The 22,945-nt window shown below is 40.8% G+C and overlaps 1 protein-coding gene across 13 annotated transcripts in view; it reads left to right on the plus strand.

Annotated features, from left to right (window-relative positions):
• Nucleotides 1-22,945, plus strand: part of PAK5 (p21 (RAC1) activated kinase 5) — a 308,972-nt gene that overhangs the window by 117,715 nt on the left and 168,312 nt on the right. The window lies entirely within an intron of this gene.

Consider the following 22,945-nt stretch of genomic DNA (forward strand, 5'->3'; position numbering starts at 1 on the left):
TGGATATGTTCAAGGCTGGGAAAGCGGGTCTGTATCACTTTGGGAGGGCGTTTGGAGAAACATGATGTAGGAGAGCCTTTAGACAGGAAGAAGGTGTCTTGATTTTACTCCAACAAAGACAGAAACCATTGGATAATCATTAGCAGAGGAGTGAATTTATATTATATTTCACATTTTTCTGCTTTATTAGAGCTCAGTAACAGTGGAAAACGGTGCTGTCACCTAGGCAAGAGATGATAGTAAGTTGGCCTAGGGACATGGCATTGGGGATCGTTGGATTTAAAATATAGTTTGGATCTGCTTCAGCTGGATTAAATGAGATGACTGCCTATGCTGTTTATAAATCCCCCCAAATAAATCTAATTTCCATGTGAAAGATACGCTGCTTGTTTGTGTTGGAATATACAATAGTCAAATGGTAATTTATTTTGCTGTTTCAAAGAACAGCTTATGATGTGCATGTTTGTGTTTTCTAAAACTTAGAGTTTGGTATCAAATTTTGAAAAGAAAATTCTGCCCTGAAATCTCGTGTTCTAGGCAGGTTATCTTGTAACACTAGGAGATTTGAGCCTTCCAGACAGTTTTGCAAATTCTCTTCTGCTCCCTGCATGGTTCCTGACTTCTGAGAATGTTGTTACTCGGACCACGGAGAGGTAGCCTGCATGAAGGCTGCCCTTTTAGATAAGAAACCTATGAGTTTTTTAAGGACTGGTGGCTTAGGTCAGTCAAGCATGACTTCAAGACTAACTTCCATGCTGGATTATTCCTAGGTGGAACATTGAGGGGGAAAAGTAAAATGCAACTTAAAACTGGTGTTTTTAAAAGACAAGAATATGTGGATTTAAGCAATGTTTCCCAGAGAAACTAATGCTGTTCGCAGTAAGGGCTTCATGTCTTGAGTGTGTGACCACTGTGCAAAACCCCACAGGGTGGGTGAGAGGATGAAGAATTATGCAGTGACATTGGCAGGCAGGTCCAAGATTGAAGAAGCCAACAGCTACTGTGGGAGCATGGACCAACCTCAAAGTCTGTGTTCAGAGAATTTTCATGTTAACTCAGTCAAACAGTATTTTAGGAGCTCAGCAAAGTACAGAGCCCAGCTTTCCAATACTCGTAACTTTCTGAGATGTTTCCAAAATGGGATGCTGTGGGAACCTTTCCTTCCTTCACACCAGATCCTTCTCAAAAGGCTTTGGTTGTCAGAAAACAGCCTCAGTGCAGCAATTATGCCATGTCGGGTGATTGAAAAGACTCTTGAGACTCCACAAGGTATATGCATGTAAGACTGTGATAAAAGCAAAGGATCAGATACAGCAGGAGAAAGAAAGGCCATCAAGCATCAGAGAGGACCGAGATTCCAGGTACAGTTCCCACGGTCCTTTCTCCATCACACAGAATGTACTTCGTCTTCTGATTGTGAACCCCCAAGATACATGTGTGACACCTTGGTCTTAGGGGAGCCAAGTCTCAAGCTTACTGAGGGGTATTTTATATCCCAAAGCTCAGGTAGATAAAAGCAGGATTTGTGAACAGGTAAACAGGTGCAAACTGCCAATCCATATAGTTTCAATAAACGACATAGACAAGCTGGTACAGGATGCCTCTGGGGGAGTTTCAGACTTAACAGCATGTTGTAAATCACTAGGTAGTACATTTCACCTCTGTCTTGGCCAAGATTCAATACTATGCTTCCAGGTGCCATTTAAGATGAGCACAGAGCTACCCAAGATCAATTGCAAGTTAACCCTGTCCTCAGAGAATTGAGCCATGATGAAGACATCAGAGAAGACCTCAAGGTGGTACATCACGTCCTGTGTTTGGTTTTGTCATCCACTGGATTGGATATAACTCTTTGATTAGCTGGAGAGATGATTCAAAGGCTGTGCTTTCAAATGGAGGTCACAGTTCCTGGGAAAAATAATTAGATTCTGAAGCAATAAGGATAAAATAAAACAGAAAGAGTCATAGTGTTTTGGGTTGATTTCCCTAGAATCCGGTGGTGAGACAAAAAATTTGGATACTAGTGTTTATTTGGGAGGTGATGCCAGACTTTCTAGGGGAGTGGGGTTGTGAGACAGGAAATAGAAGAATGACAGGAAAGGTGGCTTGTCACTGCTGTGACCAAGAGGTGCATGATCCCGTTAGGTAATTCTGGGATACAGCATAAAACATACCTTGGATTTATCCTAACCAAGGGCAAGGGAATTAGGGCATATAGCCACCTTCCCCCATCTGCCTTGGTTGAGGGCTGCCCCCCCTGGGTGGAAGTGGGGTGTGTAACTCCCTGGCATTTGTGGCCTACCGCATATGTGGACCAAAGCGGGGGTGAGAATCTTATCACCACAATCCTGCATCATGTATGTTATTCTAGTCTTCAGGTTATGGATGAGCAGATAGAGCAAGGTTAACCAAATTCTTTGAAGTATCACACATAGGAAATGGAGTTGGGATTCTAAACTCTGATTTGCCTCCAAAACCATCCCTTGAACATCATTGTAATCCTTAATTAACTAATAAATCATTGACATTTTTCTGACTCCTATTTATTGAAAAGTTGTCAGGCACAATTTAGATTTTGGGATACAAAGCAAAAGTTGCCTCTATTCTCCAGGAGTTCGCTTGTTTGTGGAAAAGAGAGACAAAGTATGTACTGTTATAAGAGGTATAATGGGGATATGTTGCAGCTATTAAATAGGATCAGAAAAGAGAGTATCCTTTGTTGTTGCATAACAACCCCATAATTTAGTGGCTTGAAACAATAAGTGTGTATTATGGGTCTATGGGTGAGTTGAGGAATTATGCTGATCTGGGTTAGGTTTGGCTGATCTTAGCTGGGTTCACTCATTTATCTGCAAACAGCTGACAGGTTGGCCAGGGGGTGGATTGTTGAAGATAGCTTCACTCACATATCTGGGAATTGGTTAGATATAACTGGGGAAACTCAGTTCTCCAGCAGTCTAGCCCAGGCTTATTCACATGGTGGCTGAGAAAGGTTTAAGATTGAATGAAAGTGTACAAGGCTTCTTGAGGCCTAGGCTCAGAACAATCATTTCTGTTCTGTTATATAGGCCAATGCAACAAGGCCAGCCTAAATTCTGAGATGTGGAAATAGACTTCACCTCTTGGTGAGAGGAGCTTCAGAGTCACATTGCAAAAGGGCACTGACACAGGAAGGGGAAGATCCAGGTTATAGTCTACCAAGAAAAGAAACGTCTGGATTAAAGCTTACATGGTGTGTAGGGCTTCCCCAGCCAAATCAAGGAGGAAGCGAATTTAAGGCAAAGAGGATGATATGTGTTCAAAGACATAGAAACATGGTGCCCCTTGACTCTGTCAGATGACTTGGGCATGAAAGCATATAGTGGTGAGGGAAAGAGAAGAGGCAGGCACCATGAGAGAGAGCAGAATTAAAGACTAGAAATATGTAAATGTACCAGAAATTCAGGAGACTAAAAGTTATCTTGCAGGAAGATTATGTTTATGAAAAAATGATAAGCACATGGGAAGACGAGCAAAGTCAGGTAAATGAATGAATGGATAGTGGGTGGGTGGACAGATTGCTATAGAAATGTGGTGGAAAAAATACGATTTTGTCTTATGAAATGATTTGTAGGATTTGTATTTATTTCCACAAGGAGGGGAGGGAGGGAGGAAGAAAGGAAATACCTTGATGGGAGCTTGTAGAAAAATGTGAATTGTGAATAGGCCTGGCCTGAATGTAAGAATTTTTCAACATAAGACTGTTTGTGCCTTCAAGGAGGTGCTGCAATGATGCAGATTATGTGATGAAATCTTTCTTTGCTGCCCCTTTCATAAGTGTGCTAAGCATAGTAAGTGGGTTTTTGTGGAAACTAATGAAGAATTTTGGGATTATGGTCCCAAACTGAAATTTCAAGGCTCTGGACTGCCACAAGGCCAAGTTTCTGGGGCAGGTTTCTATGTGGCAGTTGGTCCCCATTGACAAGAGGGGTGTATTTATATAGAGATCTGTGCATGTGTGTTTCCTTTGGGGTGTGTGTGTGAAATAGTCATTTTCAGTTGATGGATTTCTTCACTCTGAGACTGAATTGTGTAAACTAAATAGAAACCTTATTCTACAGTTTTCCTAAGCAACTTTTATTGTTCTCCTGGGCTTGTATTTTAAGCACGACACTCTCCCAAGTCACCAGGTGCAGCAAATTTCAGTGTGAGACTTAACCGGCTGCTGTTAGCATCACTAGCTCCTTGGAGGCAGAATGGGAACATGACTGTGGAAATAAATGCTGGCAAGACCATAAATGCAGAACCCAGGGCCAAAATACCCACTATTGTTGGCTTGGGGAATGTATTACATTCATTCTTCTCTCCCAAATATGTTGGTGATTCTTTGCTCCCTATTTCTAGAAAAAGAGATAAGATGAATTTTTTTCCTAAAAAAAGAAAAAAGTAAACAGAAAATAACATAGTCAAAGGAAAATAAATAACATAGTTAAAACTGACAGCAAAAATACAGTGTCCCATGAATATTCTCTGGTGACCTAGTAATTGTTTAGTTAATTTATTTTTCTTTGGGGAGCAGAGTGTCTCCCTGTTCCATATCCCCATGTCCTCTCCAGAGGTAACCACTATCCTAAATTTGTTTCTACACTTTAGCCATTCCCTTGTTTTAAATTTAAAAAGGACCAAACGTGACTATATCCCTGTGCAATGTTAATTTTTTCTTCCTTTTGAGCTCTGTAATAATGATCTCATACTCATATAGTCTATGGATTTGCCCATTTCATTGAACATTTGAGTTTCTAAGATCTACCCATGTTACATGTTGCTGTAGTTCATTTTCACAGCTAAATATTACATTGTGTGAATATATCACAGATTACTTATTCTCTTGTAGGTTGACATTTCTACTTTGATTTTGTGCTATTATGAAAATAATACTATGATCATTCCTTATGTATCTCCTGGTGCATATGCAAGAGGGTTTCAGGGCTACATACATAGGAGTGGATTGCTAGGATGTAAGATAGATAGGTGACCAGTCGTCACAGTTTGCCTGGAACTGAGGGCTTTCCCAGGATGCAGGATTTTCCCTGCTAAAACCAGAGCAGTCTCAGGCAAGCTGGGATGCGTGGTTACCTTAAATACATACGTGTTCAACCTCACAACATAATACTAAACTCTTTCCCAAAGAGATGGTAGCAATTTATACTCCCAGCCAGCAGCAAATGAGACTTCCCCTTGAGACCCATTCTCCCCATGCTTCATGTTCTCAATATCTTAATTTTTGCCACTCAGTTGAGTGTGAAATGGTATCTTGCCATGATTTGAGTTCCCTGATTACTAATGAGGTTCAGTATCTTTTCTTGTTTTGTTCTCCATTTGTATTTTCTCTTCTGTGAAATGCCTTCCTTGTCTCTTGTTTTTCTGTTGATTATTTTGTCAGGCACATCTTATGCACCTCTTCAGATTCTTTTGGCTTTACCATCACCTAGAACATGATTTGTCAACAGTAGCACTAATGACAGTTTGGACTGAATAATTGTTGTGGGGGCCTGTCCTGTGCATTATAGTATTTACCATTACGCTTGGCCTCTACGCACTAAATGCCAATAGCTCCTCTCAGTTGTGACAAGAAAAGAATGTCTGTAGATGTTAAACTATCTAGTCAAATGTCACCCTGGGGAACAAAATTGTACCTGGCTGAGAACCGCTGACCTAGATCCTTAAAAGCTTGCTTCTGTGGGAGAGAGAAGGAAGCAAGGCAGATAAATTCCTTCCCCATTTCTCTCTCTGAGGGGCTATTCCAAAGCCTATGTCCCTGTACAGCCTGTTTAGAGGCATCCTATGTCACTTAGCAGATGTGTTTGCTGGGCTCCTAGCTGTGTTTGCCATGGTTCGTGGGAATGCAGTGGCCAGAACAGTGACATGTCACCTTGTCTTGCTTCCTGTCCTTCTCTGCCTCATTTCTTTTCTCTTCTCTCTCCTACCTTGGGTTTGCATATCCCACTTAAAGCTTTAGCAGTTAATGCTTGTCTCAGGGTAATTTCCTAGGAAAACTAAGCTAAAACAAGTGGTTGTAGAGAGGATACCCTATGGATAGGGTTTTGGAATTGGATTACTAATCTGTCTGAAAGCAATGGGGACCACCTTTTTTTGTGGTAAATTGGAATGAAAATGAATCCTGGTATGCAGCAGCATCACAATCCCTGTGCTAATCTGAGATAAGACTTCGGTGAAGCGTCAAGTGTTGTGAGATCTAGTAGCTGCAGCACACAATGAACGTTAGAGCGATGAGGATTATACGGGTGGTGGAGTAGGGGGACTACATTTGACATGCCAAAAACTGTTAGGTTGAGGGTAGTTAATGGCCAACTTAGGCATGCTCTGGAAGCCAGAGGGCATCTCTGGCAGCCTTATGGAGACTTACCTCTCGCATCGTGGGGCAGACTGTGATGAAATTCAGGCCCAGGATCTGACTATCAGGTTGGCAGAGCTGCAAAGGAGACTAAACACGCAGCTTCATTAGGTCTCCTGTTTCAAACTCAGGGCCCTGCCCAGAATGCCGAGACCTAGGTTGCATTCACTGGGGTGCCTGAGCTTGAGAACCCTGAACCCCTAACTTCCCCCAAACAATCTTGGAAGACAGGAGCAAGCCCTTCTCCCTTGACAGAGAAGAACAGCCCCCCCCCCCCACCCAATGGCTGTGTAGGCATCTTACCTGAAGCAGGCTCCTCATAAGATGATTCTTGTTCTCCTTAAAATCTTTCTCTGCCATTCCTCATTGCCTCCAAGCTGGCAACTAGAATATGGTCTCAGCAGAGAAGTGTCAGCCCTTGTCCAGGAAGAAGTAGCCTACCCACTGAAAAAGTGATGTACCTGGTCAACATGTGCCACCAGAACCAAGGAAACCCCCGTGGGAGTGGACTGTAAGTCTGTGGGGGAGGGTGGAATGTAAAGCTGCATCAGGGAGCATTTGTTGATCTAGGGGCACTCACTCATAACTCAAGCTTCAGTCATTTTTCAGGGACACTTGAAGCTGATCCTGATAGTTTTCTCGGATGGTTCTTTGAAGCCTGCGTGCTATGATAGCCTGTAGCAAATGTGGAGGAAATTTCATAACTTCTTTGACACAGTCTTGATAAAGGGTCAGATGGCTCAGGGATGAGGGATGTTAGAATGGATGTTAAGATAGTTTTAGATGCAATCTGAGAACCTATCACTTGAGTATGTTCCTAACTGACTAAGAGGGCCCAGAGGACACAAAGACAATAAGGTATTCTCTGGAGAGGGGTACTGCCACCTTTGAGAAGCTCTCTGAAGACCGTCATCTATGGGTTGGGTTGATGTTTGGAGAAGCTGTCTAGGAGTTGAGCTTCCTGGTATTGCTGGGATGATGGGATCCAGAACAGGAGAGACCGAGTAGCATGACTTACTGTTAGCAGCAAGGCAGATGTAACTCCCATAATAGGTAGCAAAACTACAGTGCCTGTCAGGGTGCCTTGAACCACAGGGATCTGACAGTGGTTAAGAAAACCTGGAAATCTTTGGGACAAAATAATTGGACGGCTGACTGGGCTGCTGCACAGTTTGGATAATCAGGAAAAAAAAAAATTCAAGAGAATATAACTGTGGAATATCATGCTCCCTTACCAAGTTCCCACATCTAAACCAGTTCACAGACGGCAAAGGAATTATGGCAGTCAATTCATGCTCATCTCTGTTCCACTTTTAATTGTCTTTACCCTTTCTACAGTTATTTTGTATTTACCTGCTAATTCTCATACATAAAGTACAATGGGTGTGGAAAACCAGTTTGTTATTTTGTTAACCGGTATTCTTGATGATGTTTCTCCTTGTGTGATAGGTAATATTTGATTATTGATGTTAATATGTGGGAATCCTTAGCGCCTAAATGAGGGGTGTTTTTCTATGGAGAGTGTTGCTTCGCTTCCTCTAGGGGTCAGGGACAACTTGAGCCAAAGCTCCGTTCTAGGTTCTGTCTCTCAGGCTTAACTGCTCTGCTTTGCTTTTTGAAAGGCCTGCGGCTTGGTTTGCAGATCAGTGTTGTTATTGCCGTGTTCCCTTAGGACTCGCCTGCCTTCTTCATTGGTTTACTCTCTATGTCGTTTCTCTAGTTTCATTTCTCTGCCATTTATTTTTTTGTTAGGGCCCGGGGGGTTGGGGGTCCCAAGATATTTCTTTACTATCTAATGAGCTTAGCAAAATTTATCATTTTATAAATGTATCAAGGATATATTTACATTTTAGCATAAGGATCCTTCAGATTATCTAGACTACACGCTACCAAAATGAAATAACTTTGGCTCCCCACTAACATCTTGGCAGCATGAAAATGACTCAATGCAATTTTCAGCTATCCAGTGCACCAGTCATAATGGAACTGAGTTTAGTCCAGGAAGTATTTAATTGAATGGATCAGAGGGGCTGTTTTTCTCATCCGTTGTCAAATATCCTGCTCTCATGGTTAACAAATGTTGATCAGAAGGCTGGGCCTGTGGGCGTGTATCCTGAGTGAAGCTTCTCTAGGCAGAAGAAGCGAGCTCAGCTGCTTCTCCTCTCCAGGCATCCCCTCTTAGACCTTTAACACACACATTCAACACGCTGAGCTGTCCCCCTTCTTTCAGCCATTTCTTGGAAACAGTATATAGTACTGTTTAGAAAGATTTCCACACATCCCAAAATTTGATATGTAAAATGATTTTTAACTGTCTAGAACACTCTTATCTTTGGAATTGCCAAATCGCTGTACTCTAAATCAGAGAAATGTGAATGAACTTGACTGACAGGTCGTGGGGGGAGCAGGGTTCTCATGTCTGCAAAGACCAGCTGTTCTAAGAAAGAGTAAGTGGTGATGGGCACTGTGCAAACGGGGAAACCTCTGCCCTTCTAAGTACAGTGGCCTCTACTTAACTCCAAGCTGTTATTGCCCTATGGGAATGTGGGCTCAGGCCTACCAGATATTCCAATTCTTTAGAGGAAACTTGAAAGCTGGAGTCTTCTGATATGAAATCTCCCGGTTCTTAAACATTGGCTTATGAGAAACAAAAATATGCCAACAACAAAGAATCTGATTGTTCAGGGAAACAAAACATGTTTGTAGGCATCCTACCAACTGAATCTAGCCTGCAGACAAGTTGGAATAAGCAGTGTGTAGCTTGAGATTGACTAGTTTCAAAAAGTAAATCTTATCTGCATGGCAATTTGATTATTTTGTGCCAAGGAAAATAACTTTTTGGTCTTTTTATTTATGGCTTTTTCTTGCTTGTTTTTCTGCTTGGGATTTTTTCCTTCTAGTAAAACTTAAAAGCCTAGTACATACTGTATCAACTAAAGCTACACACATGCAGAGATTGTGTGTGTGTGTGTAACAAGAAAACATGGAAGCAACTCAGAATCTCAACAAAGCTATGCTGTGATGCAGCCATAGCCCCTAAGTACATACCCAAGGAAAATTAGTGCATAACGAATCTATTCATAATAGTCCAAAACTGGAAACAAGCCAAATGTTCAACAACAAAAGACAGATAAACAAATCTTGTTTATTCATTCAGTGGAATACAGTGCATCAGTAAAAAGAATACGCTATTGACATACACAACAACATGGATGAATCTCACAGATATTATCTTGGGCAAAAGAAGCCAGACACAAAAAAGGATGTATATGCGATTCCATTTACATGGAGTTCAAGAACAGGCAAATCTAATCTATGGTGATAGAACTCAAAAAACTAGTTTATAGTGATAGAACTCTGGAGGACACACAGGAGCCTTCTAGGGGGCTGGTAAGGTCTATCTCATGAGCCAGGGAGTGGTTTTGTGGCTATAAACAGTTGAGATTTCTGCATTCTATGTGCAGTAAAAAGGAAATAACTAAATGGCAGCACTGGTTGCTCCATTGAGCTAACTCTCTGGTTTTGCAGCTGAGGGATGACCTCTGGGTGATTTGAAGGAGAGTTTCAGGTATCCCTGTCTCCACTGGTGTGAGAGGACTGGGTGCTTGAAGCTAATCCTTCCCATTCCTCTCCAGCATGCGATGTCTCTGTGGCAAGTACATGTGTGTAGACGTGAGGGCAATCTGCTTCCCCAGGTGGCATGGTGGTCCAGTTTTTCCAAGTCCTCTGGGTTCCCCACCTGTAAAAATACGTGTTCTTTTAGCCATCATAGAAATTTAGAGTTTTCTGTAAAACCTACTAAGCTTGAAGGAGTGACACTTCTGGGGGCATTACTTTTGCGTCCACTGATCCTGTCATCCTGGTCGCTGCACATTTTAAAAAATACATAGCAGAATAACCCTCCCACCTTCACTCACAAGCTTGCGATTTCTTTAAAGTTTCCTAAGGAATAGACTTATGGGAAGGAAATGCATGCCCCAGTCTGTTTCTCTGCTACTCTAAATTTGTGTTACCGTCAGATTGTTTCTCATGCCCCAGGAACTGGTTAAGTGTACCCCAACAGGAGGCAATTGGGAAGAACCTAAAAGAGCTCCCAGCCTGTTTTATTTGTCATCTTCTCTTCAGGGCAGAAAGTGGGCCAAGGAGAGAGAGTCTGTGGTAGAAACCAAAGGAGTAACTGAAGAAGTGGGAGCACACGCTGAGCCCATAAGCATGCAAGGGCTTCTGATGACAGTCGAGCTTGTGTGCTCCAAACCCATGTGTAGGTTGTGGATTGCAGCTTGTTGCTTATGTGGCATGAAATGCAGGAGCCCGAGGCCTGGTTGAAGTAAAGGGATGCAGAGAAGGGTGTTGTGTTGTCATAGCTTGTGGCTGATGCTCTCGCCTGCATTCCTAAAGCCTTTGTTCCTAATTGAAAGTTTCATTTGTATCTACACGATACTCAAAATATGAAAGAACCCAGAATCTTTATAAAGTACTTAACTTGCTCATCTGTAATGTAAGAAAGATAGGAAAAATTAGAAAGTGGTCTTTGTGTCAACTCCCAATTAGTATGTTGGTTCTTTTTTTTTCAATTTTAAAGGCAAGTTAAATCTCATTAAAGTAAGTTCCATTTGGCATTTAATTCAATGGAATTTTCATTTGGCAAAACCAGAGGTACCCAGCTTGGGAACCAGGTGACCTCAGTCATTTTCAGCTGTATCCCTTCCAGGCTGCAGTGCAGTCTTGAGCTCACATCGTAAAACCTCTCTGACTGCAGAGTGAATCAAAGTGAAAACACCTAGTTTGTCTGTTCCATAAGTTTGGTATGAAAGAAAATGAGAGGCACCCTAAGAAAGTGTGAGGTGTGAGATGAGTGGAAGTTCTGACTGCTATTACCCCTGTGGCTTAGAAAGCATATGTCATGTCTTAAACATTCTTTGGATGATGTACTTTTTGATTCTTGCGACTACTGTTTTCATTTTTATTGAAAGGGAAAGGTGTGGAAAGATGACTAAAGAGCATGTATTTTAATGGGGGCAAAGGAGATGTAGAGTTATAATATAAAATGCTAAGTTTTATTCTAACTCGTCTCTCTTTCTGGCTAGCCAAATGGTATTAACTCCATGGAGTCATTCTCTTTATTTGTGAAATAGGAATACCAGTATCTACCAGCCTGATCTACTTAGGAAAAGTGTTGTGAATATCAAAGGAAATCATACACGTACAAAGGCTTTAAAAGTACAGAGTAAGAGAGCATGTAGCTGAGGGTTTATGCTGCTTTTTCCTCAGGGAGCTTTCCAAGCAGTATGTTGAAGGTTCTGAGAAGATTAATCAAGCCAACTATCACACTTGCCTCCCTGTATGATTTTTTTTTTCTTTTACAAATTCGAATAAATAAAGATAGTAACTAGCAAAGGCATTGCGTGGGTCAAATTCATCACAGTAGTCAAACAGTCCTAACATCATGGCTTATTGTCAAAAACTTGAAGACACTTTATGGCCAATGTTTTATTGTATCAATGTTGACCATAACTTGAGAGAACATAATTTATTGTCCAAACCAGGACTGGTTTGAGAGTAAAAAAGGAGAGCTGTTAATAGTTATGCCAGGATAACAGTAGTAAACGGGGACTGTTCTGGACCAAATAATATTGTTTAAAAGCTTCCTCTTTAAGTCAGGTCATGATTATATCTAGTATGTTTTAAGCACTAAGCTAGTATGGGGAAAATTACAAACAAAAACCTAAGTGTATACTATAGTTCTGGCGTTTAAGAAGCCAGAGTCTATATGGCAAGAGAAAGCTCGTGAAATGCAATGATATGAAAAGAATAAATGAAAGGCATCTTGTTAGCAAGTGTTGGATTCAGTCAGGTAGAGGTTTGGAGACTTAGACATGACTATGGGGACTCGGGCAACCTTGACTTTTCTGGGGAGCATTTCTGGGAGGGGAAGACTTTAATTGGGTCCAGAAGACTAGTGGATCTCAGTAAATGTGGAGAAAGCAGGGTGGATGGCATTCTAGGCAAGTAGAGCAGCCTGGGTAAACACAAAAATGGATGGGTTTTCATGGCTGTGTGTAGAAGGGAGAGAGAAGAGGGCTATAAAAATGTTTTTTCAAGGGTAAAATTTATTCTTTCAACACATATTTATTGAGCATCAGTAATATCATGGGCAGTGTTCTAAATGCTAGGGGTTCGGCAGTGAACCAAACGAGCTCCTTACCCTTATGGAGTTTACATTCTAATCTATTTTAGAACTTCCCTTAAAATCTGTGTTTCCGCCGCTGGCTGGGTGGCGCAGCGTTAAGTTCGCACGTTCCACTAGTCGGCAGCCTGGCGTTCACCGGTTCGGATTCTGGGTGTGGACATGGCACTGCTTGGCAAAAGCCATGCTGTGGTAGGTGTCCCACATATGAGGTAGAGGAAGATGGGCATGGATGTTAGTTCAGGGCCAGTCTTCCTCAGCAGAAAAAAGGAGGATTGGCAGTAGGTAGCTCAGGGCTAATCTTCCTCAAAAAAAAAACCCCCCAAATCTGCATTTCCTCTGTATGAAACTTTTAGATGGCAAGAAGTCCTTTGGAAAGAAGGGGAATGTATTTGAAAGAAGAAAACAGAATGATTCAGCTCATTTATGTTAAAATGATAAGGAAACTCTAGCAATTTAGCTAACTGATCCTCCTAAACCAGAATCTGAGACATGGAGAGGGCTTCCTCCCCTTCATTCCACAAACGTTTATTCGGAACCTACTAGCTACCTGGCACTGTGCTATGGGATGGGGACATCACAGTGAAAAACCTGGGGAAGGCTCTCTGGCTCTGAGGTGACATTCATTTAATAAAATTGGGTCTTCCAAGATCATATATCCCAAGCCAAAGAAATGAATATTTAAACAAATAAAGGTTCTTCAAGCACCTCTTTATATATTCACTTTATTCATACAGAGCTAATAAGGGGAAAGTAGTTATTTGCTTTTCTGTATAATACAATTTCCTTGCTCTGATTATTACTGTGTGGGCCCAAGTCTTTGCTTCTGCTGCAAATTTAATAGATGCCTCTGGCAATTGGGAATCATCAGCAAATAAAAAAGAAACTTTCTCCCGCATGTCTGTTGCAGAAGGTAACAGACCATTTGTCAAGCCACAAGAGTTCTCGTTTGGAATATGAGAGATGATAACCTGACTATGAGGTTACACTCCCCTAAAAATGCTTCTGCTTCAGACAAGACAGTATATTTATAATGTTGTAATACAGAGTTAATATCATTGTATAAAACAGAAATAACCCTGTTATTCCCAGGGTTCTGGAGCACACTTTAAAATCACAGAAACGGGCCAGCCCAGTGGCGCAGCAGTTAAGTGCGCACGTTCTGCTTCGGCGGCCTGGGGTTCACTGGTTCGGATCCTGGGTGTGGACATGGCACAGCTTGGCAAGCCATGCTGTGGTAAGCATCCCACATATAAAACAGAGGAAGATGGGCATGGATGTTAGCTCAGGGCCAGTCATCCTCAGCAAAAAGAGGAGGATTAGCAGCAGATGTTAGCTCAGGGCTAATCTTCCTCGGAAAAAAAAAAAAAAATCACAGAAACACAGATTGTTGGACCTGCCCCTAAAGATTCTGATTCAGAAACTCTGAGATGGGGCTGCGAATCTGCATTTCTAACAATCCCAGGTGATGACTGTGCTGACAGTCCAGAAACTACCTGTTGAGAACCACGGTTATTCTTTAAATATGTGGCTATAATATGAATATAAAATTGGTTGATCTGTGGATGTGTAAATTATAATATTTGTGAAGGAGGCCATTATAATCATATAAATATCTATGGCTGGATAGCCCAAAATGGTAGCCTCTAGCCATGTGTGGCTGTTGAGCTCTTGAAATGTGACTAGTGCCACATGTCTAAATGGAAATATTTTGGATCTTTTACATTAAATAAAATATATTGTTAAAATTAATTTCAGCTGGTCTTTTTTATTTTTAATGTGACTAGCAGGAAATTTAAAATTAACATATGTGGCTTGCATCATACTTCTACCAGACAACACTGATCTATGAATCTTTACTAAATGTGTATGTTGAAGGTTTGGGGCTTTTCTGTTTTATTTTGTTATAGGATTTGGAATAATTTTAAATTTAAGAGTTACCAACAGAGGGAAAGAAGGTATTGTGCTTTCTTTGTAAATAAATGGTATAGTTTTTAACATTACCCTTTTTATTCAGTTTGTTTTGAATAACAGTTAACAAGATAATATTCACTAGAAGATTCAGTAACTGCTTGACCATTTCCACACCTTAATTAACGTGGTTGTCGGATCAGTTTCTCCTGATTTTTCTTTCGTTCCTTGGAGTTGCTAAGAAATGCTCTCCTTAAGAAGGAAAGGCTGTAAAGGCCACTGAACTTCCCTTCTTTGGATCCGTTTGGATCCCAATTGCAATACACATAAATCAGTTACAGATAGATTGTAAATCTAACTTTAGGAGAATATATTCATGACCTTGGTGGAAGCAATGATTTTTAAAACAGGATGCAGAAAGTAATAGACAGACTGTAAAAATATCTAAACTGGACTAATTATCATTAAGTACATGTGTTCATCAAAAGCATTATTAAGAGAGTAAAAAAGAAAATCAGAATACAAGAAAATATTTCAATACGTATATTCAACAAAGGACTTTTATCTAGAATTTAAAAGAACTCCATCAAATGAGTAAGAAAAGGGAGAGAATCTAATGGGCATATGGACAAGGGACTTGAACACATCTTTCACTAAAGAGGATATCCAAATGGCCGATGCATATGAAAGATGTTCAAACTCATTAGTCATTAGGGAAATGCAAAATAAAACCACCATAAGATGCCACTGCGCACCCACCAGAACGGCTCTAATGAAAACGACTGACAATTACAAATATGAATGAGTATGTGAGCAACTCGTCAGCTGCTGGTGGGAGTGTAAATTGTGTAACCACTTTAGAAAGCTGATTGGAACCATCTACGAAAGCCAAATATACACATAACCTTGGTCCAGCAATTCCACTCCTGGGTATGTGTATACCTAACAGTAATGCATCACACGCGTGTTCACCAAAAGACAAGTACTAAAACATTCATGGCTGCATTATTTCTGATAACTCCAAATGAGAAACCACCCAAATGTCCATCAACTTTAGAATGAACTAATAAATTGTATAACTATACAATGGAGTACTGTAGTACTACGGGAGAAAGAATGTGGCATACAACATGAATAAATCTTACAGACAAAATGTTGAATCAAAGACACTTGACCTAAAAGAATACATGCTGTGTGATTCTATGAATATGAAGTTCAAAATCAAGCAGAACCAATCTCTGGTGGGAGAAGTCAGGGTAATGGTTTATCTTTGGTGGAGTTCATGATTCGGGCACACCTTGAGGGAGATTTCTGGTACTTTTTTCCTTGATCTGCACTGTGGTTTCAGGAATGTGTTTTCTTTGTGAAAATTGATTATCTTGTACCCTTGTGATTTGTGCACTTTTTTGTATGTAGCTATTGTTCGAGAAAATGTTTACTTTAACAAAAAGCAAGAAAAGGAAATACAAAGTCAAACCTCCATGACCCCCCCCAACAAAGTACCCTACCTCTTTAAAATACCCACATATGCTTGTGCACACGCGCATAGTCATAGCTGTTTCCCACAACTTAAAACTATAGGTTGCAGTTGACACTGAAATTGCTTCATGTAATGAGATTTTTAGAACTATCAATCCATTTTATTTATCTTAAATTTTTCACTAAAAACATATCATTTAAAATAAAAAGTATAACCACTGAATTACAGAACCTTAAAAGTTTAAGTACTACATTCTATATTCAATTAGATGTCATATAGATAATAGAGATCTTATATGTTTCAACTTGTCCTAAAAAACCTTAAAAAAAAAAAAAAAAAAAGGACCGTGATGACAGGCATGTTCTATAGATCATGGGATTTAAAAATTCCTATATGATTCCAGAGATTTATTACAATCATAAATTTATGCAGCTGTCATCCTGTTATTTGCATTAGGTTGAAATGATAAATTATATAGAGGCCTTATTTTAGAAAATATGTTCAACACAGCTTATTCAAAAGCCTTTATGACTGTATTAATATATTCTTCACCAGTAGGAAGTTGGTCTTAATGCATGTTTTTATAAAGTACTAATGGACTAAAAATTATATGACTCAAGACTCATTTGCTCAAATGCACTTTTGGTTTTAGTATATAACTGTATGATTGCAATATAGTAAAATATCTGTGCATGACTACTTTGAAATGCTGTATTACTGACAAGTTTACACTAATTTAATGTGTTATATGCCCCTTTGAGGTAGAAATGACCATAATTACTGTTCTTTGGTTTTATTAAGATTCCACATTGTGTGTGTGTGTTTGTGTATGTGAGGGAGGGAGGGTAAGATGGAAATACAGGGAGAAGTAAATGAGAGATGGATAGAGAAAGAATGGAAGTAGAGAGGAAGAGGGAGAGAAATTTGCTACTATGATTAATCAAATTCTCACTTCTGCATTGACTTCCTCATTTTGAGGAATTAAAAATCAAATCAATTTATCCTTGCCATACTGTGTTTCCGTGCATCACTTTAAATGAAAGGTCCTATCCCACTCTTAGATTATCAAGAATAATTCAGATTAACAAAGAATGAGGCTTTTATTCCTTTTCTGAAAAAGGAATATCAATTATCTTCAAAAATGGTCAGTTGCATACTCTCATCATAAATGACTTGTCATTCATAGAACCAGACGTTAATTCACTCAGATTGCACGGTACATAGAATAAGGTAGAAATATGTTATAATATTGATCCACGATTTGCTAGTGAGGGAGGAACTAGCATTGCTCCCGTCTTAGTCAACTTATATACTTGATTTTATTTAATTCTCTTAGTAAGCCTGTGAGACAGACTTTGTTTTGCGAGTTTGTGTGTTGGTTGGGAAAGGGGGAGAGTAAGGGTATTTCCCTTTTTTGTGAATGAAGAACTAATCCAGTACTTGTCTGTCAGGTTTACCCAGCTGCTAGGCTGGTATTGACCATGCAAAACTCTCGCTCTTTCTAGGAGGACATCTAGCCTCTCTGTTTTTCGAGCTTTGTCATTACTACACCTGAATCTTTTAAAATGCCATAATTAATGCATTTCTAAAGTTTTAATGTATATTTTACAACTGTATAAAGAGGCATCATGAGTATGTAAGAACTGAGGTTATAATTAATTTCCAGTGGTTTTTTTCTAAAAATAGTGAATGAAGATGAATCAGCTACTTCAAAAAATCGCTGACAGTTGAAATTCCTTCAGTATCAACTACTTTAATTTAAATCATGTTTTATGGAACTATATCCATGGAATAAAACATAGCCCAACTGTCAATTGAAATAAAATTATGATTGACCCTTAAGATGGATTCTTAACACTCCTGAATCTTGTTTCGGAAGTGTATTTGCATTTTAGTATGGAAGAGATAATCCAAACAAGTAATTTAGGAAGGTGAATGCCACAGTGATCTTTAACCTTCTCATTGTGTTCACACAATGAATGTGGTTTTAGTATTTTTTGACGTTAATGTCAAGTTAGAAGCAATGCTGGTGAGGCTGATACTGGCCCTGGGAGCGGTTTCCCTACGTTAGCCCCAGCATGTATGGAGTTAAAACCAAAACCTGTCCTCTTTCCTTGCTTCTTTGGTTACATTAATATGTAAATATCAGTTTCTTTGTATCCCTGAGCTTCACATATGCAGGAAACTGTGTTGAGATTGGAGCACTGACCTCCCTCGCTCACAATGCACATGGAAGTTACAAATTGTTAAAACTCGGGTGGCCTCACTAAAGTCTTGGCTAATTACTGGTCCTTGAAGTTTACTGCAGAAAAACTGATGTCCAGGAAATATCAAAAAAAAACGTTTCCAGACTCCAACTCCTTGACTTCCTGGTGCTGGAATCCATCATGGAAGCAGACAACCAAGGACACTCACCTACAGATTCCCTTATCTCACCACCTCGCTCCCTGCACGTAGTCACATTCCTCACAACCTTTAAAACCCCTTGTCTCCCATCTTTCAGGGAGATGGAACTAAGTGCTTACTCCCATCTCCTGGCTGATGTCACCTGAAATAAATCTCTTTTCTTGCCACAAGCCTGGCATTCCAGTTTTTTGGCCCCCTCTTGTGTGGTGGGTAAATGAACCTGTGTTTGTGTTCAGTAACGAAACAGGTCCAGCTATCTGGCTATTTTATGTGAAATTTTTGAAATCTGGTCAAGAACTGTATTAGAGTGAGCAATTACTAAATGTGAATTCTCTGGAAGGGAGAATGTTGAACAATGAGTGATGTGTGTACCTGGGCAGGTTCAGTGATCTCTTTGCACGTGGATTTGAACTTGATTCTGCGTAGCAAGGTAGGCTTAGCAATCTTAGAGGCTTTTGGAGAGAGGGGCTATAGCAGCCCCATTTCAAGGTAAGGCACAACTGAGATTTGTGATCACCTGTCAAATCTTTTGGAAACAAGTCATTGTTGTTTTAAGTCGAAGGTTAAAACTAATGACCTCAAATTAAAGTGTTTATAAACATATAATATCTTAAATTGCAGACTGAATACTCTTGAGAGGACATGTGTTCTGTAATGAAATAATGGCAGTTTTCTTTGGATATAAAGAATACAAGAAGGCATATGCTTGTGATTTCATTTTTCTTTTCCTTATAAATAACAGAATAAGACTTGTGAGTTGATATATGAGTGTTAGTTATTAAAATTAGACAGTCCTTATAACTGAGAGTGACCAGAAATCTATGGTGTCTTCGCAAATTTTTGTCCAGAGCGAGGAAAAGAGGTCCATGCAAAAGAGCCTATTTAGAGTGATTATAGAAAAAGAAGGTGTGTTTCCCATTTAAACCCTGTGAAATTCGGGCCATTCAGTCTACGTTACTGATTATATGGGTGATTGAGAAAGTGGTCATAGGTCCTTTTCTTTCTATAAAGTCTATGATTTTGGTGACAGAGTTTCCTAAGGCCTTTTGGATGACCTAACTCGAGGAAAACATTTCTTCTTCACCCTTACGCTTCCTTTCCTCAGTCTCTCCCACTACCATCTGAGTGTCCTCGGTAATCAAGTGCATCCATCTTTTGGTACATATGTTATCTAAGTTTTGTAACTATGGCTTTTCTCTTGGTAACTTAGGGACCCCTGCATTTGAAACATCTACAAGTGCATCTCTTCTTAGGCATGTCTGACCATATGTTTCTGTGAGGCAGCTGTAAGACACACAGATGCTGTTGTTGCCCTGCCTATATCCTAGTGGCTTTCTCTGGCTGCCCAGCCTCCAATTGAGGGGAAGACAGAAATGGTGAAGAACTAATACCCTTGGGAGCGTCTCTCAGCTGGTGATGGACAAGAGTTGGTGGATATATACTGCAGCTTCCTAGCTCCTGGGTGGGATGTAGAGGACAGGACTGGGACAACTCTGAAACACCTTTACACTGTCTTCCAGAGCTCCCAGCAGGATTGAGACCCAGCTGCCCACAGCAGTAACTTGCTCATTACACCAGCTTGCGTTGGTGGCTTTCCTTTCCCTGAATCATTTCCCTACTTCCCTACCATTGCTTCCTGGGACTACCTTGCAGATAAACTACTTACACTCAGATCCTTGTCCCAAAGTCTGCCTCCTGGGGCAACCCAACCTAAGACAACATACTTTTTCTTTCAAAAATGACATGATATGCCATACCAACTTTGTGTTTGATCAGAGGGTAATTCTCTTTCAGAATTAGAGGTCCACACTATTGAGAGTCACTACAAACCCCCAGGTGGCAGTGTTTCACGTGTTATCCCATTGTTGCCCTGCCCTCCACACTGCTCTGGCTGCCATTTTGATTCCTCCTCCCATGAGCACAGCTCTCCTTTGTCCTTCTGACCAGGAGCAGATCTACTTACAGTTTTTCTATCAATTGACCTAAGCGAGTCATTTATAAATAGCCACCTATTTATATGATACTTTTGGATGACTCACTGGGCCAAGGGGACAGTTTTTTGAGGGTAGAGTTGAATGTGTTTTTTCAAAAATCAGGAGGACAGCATCTTTTCCTCAAAAAAGAATTTTATCTGTGGCCACGTGCATATAAAGTTTCCTGTAAGCTCTTACTGCCCGCAGGCCAGTTTGGCAGTCATGTAACCATAGAAATGTCCTAGAAGCTCAGATGTGTTCTAGTTATCTCTATACATGACTATAAATATGCACATATGTGTGGCTACACATGAGTTCACAGAGATACCGAAGAGAGATTTGGCTGTTAAACTATTCCTCTCACTCTGAATTCCAGTGTACTTCAAACCCCAAAATAACTATTATGGGATACAAGAGATCAAAAAGTCTTTCGGATAAAGACTTAGAATCTGAATAATCCATTTATCTAGTTCAAGTTACTAAAGATAGCTTTCTGCAAGTCGATTTGCAGGATGTCCCTTGCTTTTTGGAGGTTTCATTGCTAGGTTCCAAATCATTAATCGCTTGAAGCATGAAGGCTGGGGAAAGGAATAATTGTTGGTTTGGTGAAGTTGCAGGGGAGGTTAGGGAACCCAAGTGAGAGTTAGACTGCCGGATGTAGCCACAAAGGAAGAAGAGGCGTAAAGAAGGAGAGACAATTAAGAGTCTGTTTGAAATCAATTGAGTGTCCATCTGCTGCTGAACTTCAATGTAACACTGATTTCAGGTAATTGGTATTTGGCTGAGTAGATAATTAGGCTGGCCACGGAATGAAAGGAAGCGAACGCCTGGTGAATTTCCCCTGTATCCTGATTTCCTCCGCTTTCTGAAGCGCTTTGAGGACGGGGATGTGGCAGACAGAACCTCCCACGGCTTCTCTGGCGGGGAGGGCGTTTACAGAGCAGTGACACCTCCTGACTCAGAAAACAAATGAAGCAGTACCTGAGGAGACACATGTTCATACAGACCTTAATTATAAGAAACAAAGGCAATAGAAGCTTGTGGTTCTTTGGGAACAGTTTGAAATATCACTTAGATGTAAGTGAAGTTGCTAGTCTGAGGGAACTATTTTCTAATGATTCAGAACACGCATCTACAACGATGGGACTGAATCCACGTTGTCACCGCACCTGCAGGGATGGGGCTGCATCTGCGTCTAGAGTGATACAGCTGTACTTTATACCCAATTGAGGCTTGCACCACTTGGTAACCGTCACTTTGAGGACTGACTAGAAAAACTGACTAGTTGAAATGTAGATAGCATTCATTTTTGCTGGGCAAAATTGCTTTCATAAAACAACACATTTAACAACAACCCTGGGTGGTTTTGTTGCTGATAAGGAAACTGAGATTGGGATCCCAGGTTGAAATGTGTAGGTACCCCTGACTCACTCCTCATTCCTGTTCTGTGCTCAGGCTCCCGGTGTGCTGGGAGGAATTACCCGGTGTTTGCCAGACTTTGCCTGCACCTGGCTTTGCCAGGAGAATAAGAGCAAGGGCCCATTGCTGGGCAGACAAGGGTGCTGTCAGCACTGGGGTAGAAGCCCCACACAGGAGAGCCCTGCACCTGCCCAGGACAGGTGAGCAGCCAGCAGAAGCAGGACAACCTGAGTCAGGGTTCATTAGCAATCAGATGAACACACAGGCATCTCCCCTATGTTCCTAAAGGCCTTGGAATAGTCTCATCTCCCCTTTGAAGAAGCTGACCAAGTTCAAAGACAATGCTCTGCCATCTCCTAAATGACGCACAGTGCATGTGGGAGAAAAGCAGAATTTGTTTGAAGGAAGACATTTCGCTTTGGCTCTGTGGGGCTCTCAGAGGAAGTCGAGTTTGGAAGCAGGAAGGCAACAAAGCCTGCCCTCTGCTAACTCCGCATCTTTCTCCGGCCTTGCTCTCAGTTTCTGTCATGGCTGTGCTCCAGCCAGTTTTAGACTACTTCCACCCCTCACAAGACACCAGGCTCTCTCTCATTTTGGTATGTGTTTAAATATTTGGAACATCCTTATCCCAGCCCCTACCCCTACCAGCATCCCCAATCCGCCTCTTCCCACCCCATCTCAGCTCAGAGACTTTGTTGATCCAACCCTCGATTCTGGAATGGGTAATCAGGCACACACTCCTCCCCAAGCGGCTCTTCATCCAAGCACGTGCCACACTCTACTTCAATTACCTATTTATTTGTCTGACTGCTCGTGAGGACAAAGACATGACATGCATCAATATATTCTCAATGCAGGGTGTGTGGTGGACACAGCATAAATGCCAATTGAATGGATAAGTGAACCCACCTTAGTGACCCAAAAAATGTGCCTGGCCATGTCTGGAGCCACAGTTTACAGCATTTGAAATTAATCACCATCTACTTATATGTCTGGCCCTTGCTTTTGAAATACATGAAACCCGGGGAAACCCTGACCTGAGAAATATCCAGAGTAGCTCTCGGATGATGAGCATCGTGTAAAGTAACATTTTCAGTGTGTAATAGAGGAAATCAGAATTCTAAATGACACGGTAAAATTGGAAGTTGTCAGAATAAAATCCAGTAAAGAAAAGC

The sequence above is a fragment of the Equus przewalskii genome, chromosome 21 (assembly GCF_037783145.1).
Source record: "Equus przewalskii isolate Varuska chromosome 21, EquPr2, whole genome shotgun sequence".
Taxonomy (NCBI): domain Eukaryota; kingdom Metazoa; phylum Chordata; class Mammalia; order Perissodactyla; family Equidae; genus Equus; species Equus przewalskii.